The sequence below is a fragment of the Brachycentrus maculatus genome, unplaced genomic scaffold, assembly GCF_059751285.1.
Source record: "Brachycentrus maculatus isolate JH-2025_06_01 unplaced genomic scaffold, ASM5975128v1 h1tg000136l, whole genome shotgun sequence".
NCBI lineage: Eukaryota > Metazoa > Arthropoda > Insecta > Trichoptera > Brachycentridae > Brachycentrus > Brachycentrus maculatus.
In genome coordinates, this window is record NW_028280889.1 from 1,298,501 (window position 1) to 1,312,500 (window position 14,000).

The 14,000-nt window shown below is 29.4% G+C and overlaps 1 protein-coding gene across 1 annotated transcript in view; it reads left to right on the plus strand.

Moving 5' to 3' along the window:
* Window positions 1-11,819: 11,819 nt before the first annotated feature.
* The window catches only part of COX4 (Cytochrome c oxidase subunit 4), a 12,791-nt gene continuing 10,610 nt past the window's right edge, over window positions 11,820-14,000 (plus strand). Inside the window, exon 1 of the mRNA XM_088260489.1 lies at window positions 11,820-11,860. The gene's annotated coding sequence lies outside the window, so the exon portion shown is untranslated. The remainder of the gene's footprint in view (window positions 11,861-14,000) is intronic.

Below are 14,000 nucleotides of genomic sequence, written 5' to 3' on the forward strand. Positions count from 1 at the left end.
AGGAAGTAAGATAAATATTTTTATTCCTCCTTTTTTTTCTATGATGGGACATTCTGGCGATTTTATTCTAATTTTGATAGAGGAGCGCCAGACTAAAAAAGTTTGTGAACCTGTGTCTTAGAGAAAAATATTATATATGGATTGCTTAGAATGTTTAGCAAATAAAAACCTATCAGCGGAAGCTAAACTGGCAGTGCACAACGGAGTCCTGGTTCTAACTCTAATGTATGGAAGTGAAACATGGAGTTGGCAAAACAAGGATGAAAGTAGACTGAATGCAGTCGAAATGCGATCTCTCAGAAGAATGTGTGACAAAACGATGTATGATAGATGTTCGAATAGTGAAATAAGGAAGGAATGCAAAGCTGAGATAAGCATTATCGATAAAATTAAGAAAGGTGTGTTGAGATGGTTTGGACATGTAGAACAAATGAGTGAGGAAAGAACAGTAAAACAAATTTATGAAGCGAATGTAATTGGAAAAAGGAGCAGAGGAAGACCGATAAAAACATGGCATGCCAAATACTTGAAAGTGGTCAGGTTAGGAGTCGTAACAATCGGCGGGTATGTATGAGGAGATGCATGAACATGGAAGAGGCGAAGAATGTTTGCAAAGATAGAGTGGTGTGGCGTTCTATTCTCTCTGCCTATCCCTGCGGGAAGCGGCGTGATGGTTAGTTAGTTAGTTTAGAATGTTTAGAGATTGGTAAAATAAACAGATAAATGCATTATTCAGAGAGAAGTTACACAAGTAATGGTTAGTTTGATATTTTACAGGTATTTTAAGTCCTCGGCCCCGGGTCAGTGATAGGAAAATGAATAAATGATATGTTTAAGAAGAACGAATAAAACCCAAGTGCCAAAATATTGTTCCAAAAATCAGTGTTGTGCGTCGGTGTTAACAATTACTATAAGGAACTGTAAATTAACACTCAACTGTACAAAATATTACTTGCAATTAATATAATATAAAGTCTTTACGGTGTATAAGATAAAAATTGAGACCCCCATTCTGTAAATAGAGAAAATAATTTCAAAAATATTTCTGTATGGAAATATTCCTGGAATGGAAAAATCAACTTCTCCATATTTAATGTTTTATTTTCTTTTTGCGGTGTTTTTACAGAATTAAAATTTGTGGATTATTTAACAAACTGCGCAAGTCCCCACTCTGTAAATAACGAAAATAATTTCAAAAATATTTATGTTTTGAATGAAAAAATCAATCTGAGCATATTTAATGTTTTATTTACTTTTTTGCGGTGTTTTTACAGAATTAAAATTTGTGGATTATTTAACAAACTGCGTATTTACCCTAGATTACTAAACTACCATAAAAATTACGACTGCAAAATGACAATTCCTAGAAGAAAAAAAAACAATATTCGCGTCGTTTCTGCGCCCTCTGCTTCAAAGTACCTTCCTAATATCACGTTTTTCATCATTACGTGATCTATTAAACTCAAACAATGGTAATTAAATATGGTATAATTAAAGTTTTTGATTATCTTATCTAGTCCCGTTTTATTTCTAAATTGTAATTTTTACGAATGTTTAGACACAACGTCATTCGTAGGATAGTTTAGTATCTAGGGGTTAATATTATTATGTATTTATTTATCAGAATATAAAATTTCAAACATGTCGCTCAAACTCAGAGTTGTCAGATTTTCAGGAAGCCCTACAACTTTGTAAGGAAGCTCGTCGCCGTACATTTTAGAATAATTTGATGGACTGAAGTCTTGGCAACGCAAGTCTTGCACAACAAGAATCCCAAATCTTTTCGCTGGTATCTACTTAACAATTTTATGTTTTCTTGTAATGCACTCCCAACATGATCAATTTCATAAATTATATTTGGATTTTTTTTTCCTCTTTAATAGTAAAAATATTTATTTTGCGAGAACTATAAGACTATTATGGTAGATATTGCATAAAAACGGGATTACGTCCATGATCATCCATATTTATTTGTATTTCTGTAAAAATAATCGGTGAAAAGTTAATTAAACATTACCTGTGTATCAATTCCATATAAAAGTTAACGTTTAAACTACATATTATAGATAACTTAACTCAAATCGTATTCGCTTCGGAGTATCTTTTAGAAAGCTGTGTATTCCATACCAATTATCTGATAAAATTTCTCACTCTTTGATCAGCTATAGCTGCCATGGGTAAAGTGATCTTATTGGCTAGCAAATAGTGGTCTTAATTTAGCCATGCCCGATGGCATCAAATGATCCTCCACCGGCAGTTAAAAACTGAAGGATGAGATAATCTTTACAAAAAAAAACAGAAACCTATCTTAAAAGATAATCCTTACAAAATACTAGAAAATTGGGAAAAAAATATTTTTCTCTGAATTTAATTACAGCAAAACTCCCTTAATGTAGTAAATATTTTACAAAATTAGAAACCCTTATCCGCACCCCAATGGTGCATAGGGCACTGTGTCATATAAACGCAGTGTTATCTTGATCGTTTACACATGAAGGAAAGGTGATCAGCCCTCCGCTTCAGGTACCAGTCCATGGTAATATTGAATAAATATTACAGTGAAAAAATCACTAATATTTATTTTACCCCCCTTGGGAATCGAACCCGGGACCTCCAAAACGGTAGCCGAGCGTGCTGACCATTACACTACGGAGGCGGACATTTTACAAAATAGAAAATTATAATTTTTTAGTAAAAAATATCAAAGACTTTAAAAATAACGCTAAAGCAAAGTTAAAGTTATCTCTACTACATAATTAACTCGTTAACTTTTAATTTTAGCATAATTTTGCCTCATGTCTTGTTTTTTTATTATTTATTATTATTATTATGTACATATATAGTAATTTTGTGTAAATATATAACTTATTTCTACCCTATTTTAGTGATGTTTCTTAAACTGGAGAACCATAAAAGTTCTACGATGAATGAAATCGAATGATTCAATGGAGGGGATAATTGAGAAAATTAAATTTAAATAAAATCAACTCTTCCATTACGTCTTAAAAATGTAGACGATAATTAGATAAGGTATTTCTTTAGGTGATAATAATTCAATTATTTGTAATAATTATTTCATCTTTCAACATATTAAATTAGTGTATCAATTTATTTTTCTTATCAAAGATGGATAAATCAAAATATTAAAGGATAATTAATTCAATTTAAATAAAATAAGTGAAAATGCGGTATCAAGTATTTCTACGAATTTCTCGGAAAGTCAATTTTTATTATTTTTGAACGAGATAATAATAATTCATGTATGTACCATTTTTTTATTATGAAACTAATATTTTAAAATATCTTTCTTTGTGAATACGTATAAATTTTTTGTACATATTGTAATTAATATCCATGAAAATTGTCGCATGACAATAAAAGTATTTTGCTTTTTTATTTTATTAAAAAACACATCGTATAAAATGTGACAATTACTTCAATTTATAATGCACAATACTATTAATCTCTAAGATGTAAATAATATTTTAAAAAAAGGTTTGTTTGAAAATTATAATTATTTTAATAGTTTAGTGTAAATATGAAATATATAAATATGTACATTTTTAATTCTAAGGGTCCAAAAGTATCATTACTTAAACAATTGTTTCGCATTTCCATAAAATTTAACTTAAGTTATGAAAATACTACGAAGTTATTGAAACTTCATTGTGTAATCAGTACTAAAGAAGAGCCATAATAATGTATGGAATTTATTATTTATTTATTTATCAATTTGTTTTTTTTCGGATTAATAAGAGAATGCGATAATATTTTTTATATATAAAGTATCCTTTGTTTTAAAGTTATTAAATATATTAAAGAAACAAAGAGAGAAAAATCATTATGGTAATTAATTAATCCGACCATAGAGGAAAATCATGCCAGGATTGTAGCCCCTGGGATATGAGCAACAGAGGATCTGTCCTTAGATGCCTTGTCAGGTACTTTTTCTACTAAGCTATCCAGCATGTATTATCCAAACCAAGAATTAAGGGAAGCCAATTGCGAAGTAAATTTTCAACACCCTCTAGCATCAACTACGGAAGCCATCAACCTTACCCAGGATTCAGAGGTCCCTGATCCTGGCGTTTCTTATTCTATCTCGAAGACTCTTGCCTGATATGCTTATATCTGGTTATATGCAGTAACTGGTAATATCGTTAATCTTTTTTATTATTTGATTTTATTTTATTGATGTCGAAAATTTAACTTATGATAAAAGAAATAATATTTCGATTTATACCACAATCGATTGGACTGCAATCCAATGGGAATACTAGAAATTTTCTGTGGCATGATAAGTTGTTATTCAAATGGTTTTTCTCTCTGCCAAACAATTCTCATATAGAATTTCTTTGCTTGGTTATTTCTTGAAATAAATATATTTTCCTTAGGATTTAACAAATTGAGGATTTGATAAAGTAGACCAACTGTGGAAAGAGAAACCTTCATGTGTCTTGCTGAATCAGCAATAATATACTAACGATCAACTTTAGCGGTTGTTAGGTATAAAAATTACTAAATTAAAAATATAATTAGATGAGATTTTAAAAATACGTGATTCGATCAAATTTGCATGAAATTTATTAGATACTTAAAATAAATATTTTTAAATATGATCAAGCTTGCCTAAATATGTGGTCTGTTGATCAAGGATTGTGCAATTATATTTAACCTCTCAGAGTGCACTGTAAAAAGGGTTTATAGTGACATCTGTGAATTTTTCGCACACAATTACTATGATAGGTCACAAATAAAATGTTAATACAGTTTTTTTTATTATTAAATTGAACATAATAAAAAACATATGGGACGTTATATTGTATTTCATACATGAGGTGTTTTTTTTTATAAATATGTTCATTTTAGTATAACATATACCGCTAGTGTGAATACCTACCAACATATTTTATTATTAAGACTAGAAAGAGCTAACGCTCTTTCTAGTCTTATCTAGACGACTAACGTCGTCAAGTTGGCAACCATACGCGGCGCGCTGTCATAATATACTGAAATTTTCAAAGAATATTTTCAATATTACTTTGAATCATGAGTACTTTGATCATATTTAAAAAAATTTAAACTATTTTTATAAAATACAATGTAACATCCAATTAGTTTGGAAATTGTCCAATTTGATTTGTAAGGCGTCCATTTTGGTTTATAAAATGATCAATTTGAAGTGCAAAACCTGTAATAATAACAGTAACAAAAAAAAGTTTTTTGTTTCGGTTAGACTGATAGTTTTATAGTAAATGAGTAAAACTGGTGTGAATTGATGGCCAATACATTTCTATTCACCCCTCAAATACATTTTTGTTTTCAATAACTCACTTCTCAGATACAGTTATTTCACAAGAACTCGCTCGCGAGAGGTTAAAAGAACTATAAAATTTCTCATTGCAAGGTTGAGACATTTTTTTATAAATCGTATTTTAAGATGTAGGGGTACGCAAATGCAAGAAATTTAAATAAAAACAATGTATGGCCAAATATTAAACGTTTTTGAGATATTTGGAATTAGCGATTTTATGAAAAATACCCATTTTTGGCTATTAGCGACAAAATAAAAAAGGGCTAATTGAATGCCATAAAAATATTTTTATTGCAAGGTGACCTAATAACAAAGCTTAATAAGCAATAAAATACCAAAAAACAGTTATGAATAGATTACTAGGAGTGTTTTTCATTTTAACAATATTTTTTACGTTACTTGCCAAAAAAATCATACGGTTTAAAAAAACAGTAGCACATTAAACATACAAATGATATAAACATCCTTGTTTCATAAGCTTTCCAAAAAGGTATAAAAACCTATATTTTTATTAGAAAAACATATTAAAAACTAATTTTAACTACTACAGTGTCTGGCTACTTCATTCCCTTTCCTTGGATTGTTTCGCTTTTATGTAGTCACCAATTTATCATTCATATCACCCTTCCATACATTGGCAGAAAATCTGCGTTGGGTTGTAGTGCATTTTCTGTATCGGAGATATTATCGAAAGATGTCTCATTCTTGCAACATAAAATGGCTACGTGCCGATTACAGATTTGATATTTGAATTGAAATTTTATTGAAGTCTGCTGGCTGCAGAAAACATTAGAGTATAATCATTATCGGATGTACGATAATTGTAATATGTTTATTGATTGAAAAATATTGTAAACATTCATTTTAGCAAAGCAAAAATTCTAAAATTGTATTTATAAATTGGATCATTCAAGTGACAAGTATTATATATTAAACTTCACAAATTTAGCGATGAATTTAGGAATTCTGTAGAAAAAACTTAAATTTAAGTAGAATTTAAAAAGTGATGTAATTATTTAACATGTTCATGCACTGTTTAAAAGCTGATCATTTTTAAATAATTAAAAATATAATTGCATCCTGACTTTGAAGTTTATTTTTTTGTTTACGGATGCACATATTTTCAATAACGTTTTAAATGAAGATTGCACATTTTTCTCAAAAAGCACAAAAAAGTTCTAATTATATTGAATTTAATTTCTAAGAAATGTTTAAGTCTTCCTGGTTTTAACATTATTCCTGTGTTTATAATAAGAAATTAATACTTTTGTTGATATTATATTCGGACAGAAGATCGGTCAAAATTTAAAGGAAAATTAAATTACAATATTCTTTACGAATCTGAAACATTTTCGTATTCAAATAATTAAAAAAAAAAACAGATATCAAGGGATCAATCATTTCGATGCAAAAAGATTCAGCTTCGATATTCATATGGTACAATATACTACACAAGTACCTACCGAGCTATCCGGGGCTTTTTTTAAAACAAAAAAGGTCCCGGAACTCACTTTTGTCAAGCTTTTTACTAATAAAATATAAATTCAAATGTCATTTAAATATTCATAACAGTACCATATTTGATCATTTTGACGAATTATATAAATATGGATTGCAATTACGTAAGCGCAAACATTGTTTTGTCTAATTGATTTTGAACATTTAAAAATATATATATATACTTATATTCGTGAAAAAAGGTGCCGAAACGCTGTTCCATCGCGTTACATTAAAAAAGCCCTGAAGCAATCCATATTGATCTGTCTTATTTTTCAAACGAAAGTTTTCAATTTTCCATCCCTCTAGCGGCCGATTTAACAAACAAAAACTACTGCGCATCTATTGTCCGATTTCATAGACATACTTACTTATACTTAAATGTTTTTTTTTATATCGCCGTGATTGTTTCCCTGTTATCCCAAGAATCTAACAAATACCTTCTAAAAAATTCTTCGTTCCACTAATTTAGTTGCTTCAAAGCAGACTGCGTGTTATTCTTTCAGCATGATAGTATGGTTCCCTCTTTAATTTAGTAAAAATCAATGTGATTAGATCCATCTTGTAAATATCACATAAACTAAGAAATCTTCAAATGTATATTTTTAAAATAAATTTTATTGATTCGAGGGGAAAATAATATTTTGTAAAATTCTTTTGGGTGTAAGTTGCGTTGAAATAAAGTTATTTTTCGACCATTTTGGCTTTAAGTGATGTATTGCCATTTAATATGCTTTCGATTACCAGTATGTGATAAAAACGATATATATTTAAACTTACATTCGGATTTTCAACAGTTTCTTGTAAATTCCTTTAGTTGTATTTGCGCTTTTAGTGGACAAATAATGAACCTAGATTGAAATACAATAATTTCACAATAAGTTTACACAATCTGTTGTACTTTTTGTATATATATACATAATATGTTTGTTGGTATCATGGGCCAAGTATGCAAAGTATAAATTTATAAAATGTTTTCCATTAAATAAACAATTTTTTAATATTATTTGGATTGTAAAGAAAAGACAGGATACAAGATCACAATTCAATTATCTTTATAATTATCTCATAACCAAACATAAGCTTGCCTAACCAAATATGACCCAACCTTACCACATTTGGTTAAAAGCTAACCCTAACCCAACCTGACCAAGCCATACTTAACCTATTATATAATTGAAATGATTATTTTTCTTTCATTCAATATTATTGCTTAGTACATACCACATAAGGAACTCATATATGTATGGTAAAACTGAGATATCTTGCAGCGACAAAGGTGGGAAGCTAGCATTTATTATGATTAACCTGATCTGTTCGATAAACAAACATTATTTGTTTGACTTAACATTTAAGTAAGTAGAGCCGTATGGCTGAACCACTCCAAGAGGAGTATAGCTGCTATAGTTTATCAAAATATAATCTTTGATGTTCTTTTTGAAATTTGTAAAGATACGACTTTACCGATGACGTCAGACCGGTATTGATAATATTTTGGTTAAAGACTTGCTGAATTTCCTGAATTTTGTATCCTGTCTCTGTGTTCATACAATTTCAAATGTTTAATAAATGCTTTTGAATATTTGACTGCCTTCCATATTTAGGATAAATCTTGTTAAAAATATTAGTCACGTTGTAAATAAAGCATCGTAGTTCGTGAAAGCACATTTGGAATATACATTTTATTAGATTTACGAAGGAAATTTAAAGACCTTTAATATAGATCCTTATTACTTATAAAATATATAAATGACTCTCCAAATGCCTCTGTGATTAAAGTATTGATATAAATATTATAATTTACTATTTCACTATTGGTTTTTCACAGCCATTTCAGCCTTCTGCGTCTTCGTGACATATTGAATTTTTAATTTTAACATTATTACATATTATTTCGTATTTTTATTTAGAGAAACTAAAATATACTATATGTGTTTTACAAAAGTATTGTTTTTTAATATGTTAGAGGACTGTTACTTAAATTTCTAATGAATTGGTATCACATAAGATTAACTGTGATGTGAAACAAAATGTCATTTTGTTCATAATATGTACATAAAATTTAACTCATGAATGAAATAAGAAAGCTTAAGGCGCGTTTACATTATAAAGCATAACTATATAACGAAGATATATAGCTCTGTAATAGCTATAAAGTGCGACTTTATATTTCAATCCAGAACCTACATAACTGGACGAGAGGTATACGTTAATTTAAATCCGGTATGTGTATTTTTTTTAAATGTAGATGTATTTTATAGTTGGACTATAGCAATATATCTCGGTTATATAAGTAAGTTTTTGACACGTAATGTATGCGCGCCTTTATATAAACTCCTACTCGCACAAAATTAATAGAACACTTATCCAAGTAATAACAAAGAAAAATATACGTTTGTGCGCTCAGGTTTCGATATTTTTATTTATACATATAAAACGAGGTCAACTCCATAACCAATGTAAAAATATCTTTTCATGGCATAATTTTTTTTCTCCGTAGATCATGTAAAATTTTTAATTTCTTAGTTGAGAAATTAATTTCAAATTCAAATCTAAATGTCAATTATCTATGATTTACCCCAAATTAATTTGGGGGCATTTGATATGAACCGACTCATTAGGTGTTCTGAAAATTTCCATACCTTTTTTAGATTAATTTTTAACATCGCAAATTAGTTTCATATAAGTGAGTTTTCCTTATATGAATGTAAATGTTGAGTGGTCCTCGATTCCATATGAAACGTTCTAAACTAAACAGTTAATGAACGACTTTATGGGCTAGTAAGAAAACTGACAGATTTGTACATATGTACCTAAATTATAACAACATTCATACATGGCTTTGTATTAAAATTTTATGGTTTGAAAAATTTCAAGATGTCAACTATACCAACCAAAAGTAGGCAATAACAATTTATGATTGCCAGATCTGCTTCGAAATTCTGAATAAAAATGGCAGACCATACCCTTTGCCTAGCGATTTCCGGTGGTTGGAAAATCTATTCCCTCCATACGGCCTCAGCCATAAGAATTCGAGAAAATTGTTTTTTTTTATTGCATTCATGCGGTGATATCGCACCATAACATACCAACGAAAATCATAATAAATCTACCCGAATGGATTGCATTACCACCGGAAATCACTTGACACACCCAATGGTTTGCCATTTTATTTTCGAATTTAGACTTCACAGTCTGCAGGGACCATACGGTAGATAAAACAAAACTAAGATCTACCCCATTTTTTTATTTAAATATAGAAATTTTCAGAACACCCAAAATGTGCATAATATCTCTTTTTTTAAATACACAAATAATCTTAATGACATGTATTATTTGACTCATCAAAAATATATTTACGATTTAACAAACTTTGTGTAATTGTAAATACTTACATCAATAAAGTAATACTAACAATAACACAGTTAAATAGCTCATAAAGAAATAATACTGTTAATATTATCAAATATCACATATTATTACGTTAAACAATTCATTAACAAAGAAATGTCTTAAACTGATGTTTTCTTCCATTAGCTCAATCGTGAACGGTAATTCGTTATTACTGTAAAACTCCTGTAAATAATAATCATATTTCATAATGCTCGGAATTAGTCTGAACAATTCTTTTAGATTATTTCATTACCTTTATTATGCTAGATTAATCGAAAGATAAAAATGACAATTAATTTACCCTCGGATATTTTCAGCAGATGTAGCACATAATGTTTTTAAAAAAATAATTTTTAAAGATCAATTTAATATGAAGTAAACTCAAAATAATTTGAGTACAAACAGTAAAAATATCGTACCTTATTTTTTATTAGAATTCCTTGTGCATTATTAGTGGATAAAGTTTTAGTAATCACGTTATATTTCTGCTACTCAGATTCATTTAGTAAAGTAGTTAATAAAACGATTTTAAACATATATTTAAAACGATGCATAATAGTTTAATAAAAATCATTTCTTCGATGACTTAAAAAAGCAGATCTTATCTCATGTAATATGAAAGTAATTAACATTATAAATAGCAGAATTTTACTAAAAACTTAACCCTTTTGGCCACAGGCTCCCAACCTTTTTTTAAAAAAACCCACCAGGAAAAAAACCTTATACAAATAAATTAATTTGTTACAATTTTTTAACAAACAAAAATGCTATTTGAATATTTTCTTTTACCTCATTTCTTCATTTTAAAAATAATGCATAAGGGGCAGTAATGTTTTGAAGTATTTAGCAGTTTCTTAAACTTTTACTTATTGTAATAACATTTAGTAGTTACCTGCATACAATAATTATTACACCATGTTCACTACATTCTGCATGATTCACATACAAATTTTTACCGTTAATTATAGCAGTTGTAAAAATGTGACAAACTTTAGATATTATACGAGTTTCAAATTAATAAAAGTTATACAACAGTGATGATTTTCATTCAACACGATTTTTTTATTCCTATTTCATAAAAATCAACTTACTTCTAGTGTTTTATGGCCATCCATTCCCAAATAATATTTATTTTTATCCTTATTTAAGAAAATGGTCATAAGTGGTCACCAACTAAAAAAATATTGCAATGAACTGTAGCAGTTCAAACTTATAAATCTATTTTATTAAAATATTAACCGTAGTAACCCGCTAAATAGAATAGATTCATACGAAAATATCCTTTTTCAATACAAGAGAAACATTTGTGTTTTTATTATTTACAAAAATACTTGAATTACATACTATTTCTGTGAGCCTAATCGGCTCATTATTAGAAATAGGTATCAAATTGTGATAGAGTGGGTTCGAACCAAAAAACTCCGCGACACTAACCACGGGACCACAACCCGACACCTAATTCCTAATTTGGAAATATAATTCAGAAACCGTCATATGTGGCAATGTTTAAAAGTAGATACTTTATTTTTACTATTGTTTTGATTATTATTGAAAATTTATTGCAATGGTAGCACTGGTTTCAGTCACACATCATAGACAATAAAAATTTAGATATAAGTTCCGCCATCTTTGCGTTAGTTTTCGGGATCAGGGGGGGTCGACTCGTAAACGTCAGATTGTTCAAAAAACGACCAGAAATGACGAGACACGCTAATACACTAACAAAAACACCAAAACGGGAACGAAAAATACGAGATACCAACAAGTTGTTCAAACGAAAAATACGAGATACCAACAAGTTGTTCAAATATTTGAAATAAATATGGACTAACTATGGCTATAGACAATTATGGATAGAAAAATAGAAATCCGTAGGTGCCTACCTATTGCAGCATCGATTATATTGATATTTTTGTTTTATTATGTTGCTGGTAATTATTCTTTTATCTTCTTATTGTTGGTTGCAGTTTTATTGCGGGCAATTAAAATTAGAACCGATTTCGATTCGAGATTTGCTCTACTTCCTTACATACATCTGCTTTTATTAATCTTTATTTTCAATTTTTATACGTATCATAATTTTTATTTTCAGTGCCTTCAAACAACTTGGATTATCCATTTTGACCTGCCGGAATTGAATCTGCATTTGCTTTTTTATAATTTTTTAATAGTGCATTATTATTTTCAGTGCCTTCAAACATATATAATGGGTTATAAATGTATTGTTCCTGGCTGCCCTTCAAGGAGAAATTATTCAATAAAATTTTTTAGTGTTCCTAAAGGTAAGGGTGAGTTATGGTATAGGATAATGTTCCCATATTTGACGGATATTAATAACTTTTTGAATATAAAAGATCCTCGAATTTGCTCTAATCACTTCAATGTCAGTGACGTTGCACGTAATCGTTTAAAAAAAGGGGCTCTTCCTAATCATAATCTGCCTTTGCCTTTAAGTTTTTTCAGCAATATTATTGATATCCCTTGTTCAAGTGAGTCAATTTCACCCATTTATTCCTTGGATGTGTGCAGCAATTCTAAATTTATAAATAATCAATTAGATAATGTTAATAATCATACTTTCTCCACAGGTGATAAAGAAAACAGGGTTCCTACAGTGGGCTCTCTTAAAAAGAATGTTCTTCCTACTCCGTCAGGTTCTGTTCTTCCTACTCCGTCAGGTTCTGTTCTTCCTACTCCGTCAGGTTCTGTTCTTCCTACTCCGTCAGGTTCTGTTCTTCCTACTCCGTCAAGTTCTGTTCTTCCTACTCCGTCAGGTTCTGTTCTTCTACCAAATACATCCACTGATACTGATCACGAAAGAATAAAAATATTAGAGTCAATTATTCAAAATCTAAGTAAAGATTTTAAAAAAATTCTAAAAGAAAATAAATCCTTAAAAAAAAAAGTTGACACTAGAAGTACTCCCACTCTTTATTTTAAAAAAGTTTTGTCAAAAATGCGTCAATTTCCCAAAACATTTATCGCTGCACAATTAAGACTAATCAATTCACATCCTAAAGGTAGAAGATACACATTTAAAGAAAAGATAATGGCACTTTCTATAGCTAAGCTCAGTAACAAAACATATAAATTTTTGAGAACAGAGTTTAACCTACCTTGCAAATCCACTCTACAACCCATTTTATCAAATATTGATTTATCTTCCGGTATCAATCCCATAATTATAGATCATTTAAAAAAGACTTCGAGGAAACTGGATGAACATTCTAGACAATGTGTTTTATTATTTGATGAGATGGCTATTCAGACACATGTGAGTTATAACCCTTCAAATGATGTCATTGATGGATTCGAGAACAGTGGGATGGGGAGGCGCACAGATAATGTAGCTGATCATGTTCTGGTATTTATGCTAAGGGTTATAAAGCACAATTGGAAAATACCTGTTGCTTTTTACTTTGTGAAAAATTCTACTCAACATATTTTACTAAAAACTATTATAAAAGAAATAATTAATGAAATAAATAAAACTGGTTTCATCATAAGAGCCACTGTAAGTGATCAGGGATCTTCCAATGTGTCTGCAATTAATTCTTTAATTTCAGATACGCGAGCAGATATACTTCGAGTTTCTCCAGGAGCGCATCCAGAAAATTATAAATATTGTGTAAGTGGTATAAATATTTATCATATTTTTGATCCACCCCACTTGTTGAAATGTTTCAGGAATAATTTTTTGGCCAAAAATATCCTATGCGATGGAAAGAGAGCTGAATGGAAGCATATTGATGCACTATATAAGATTGACGGAGCCGGGGGAACTGTGAGACACACC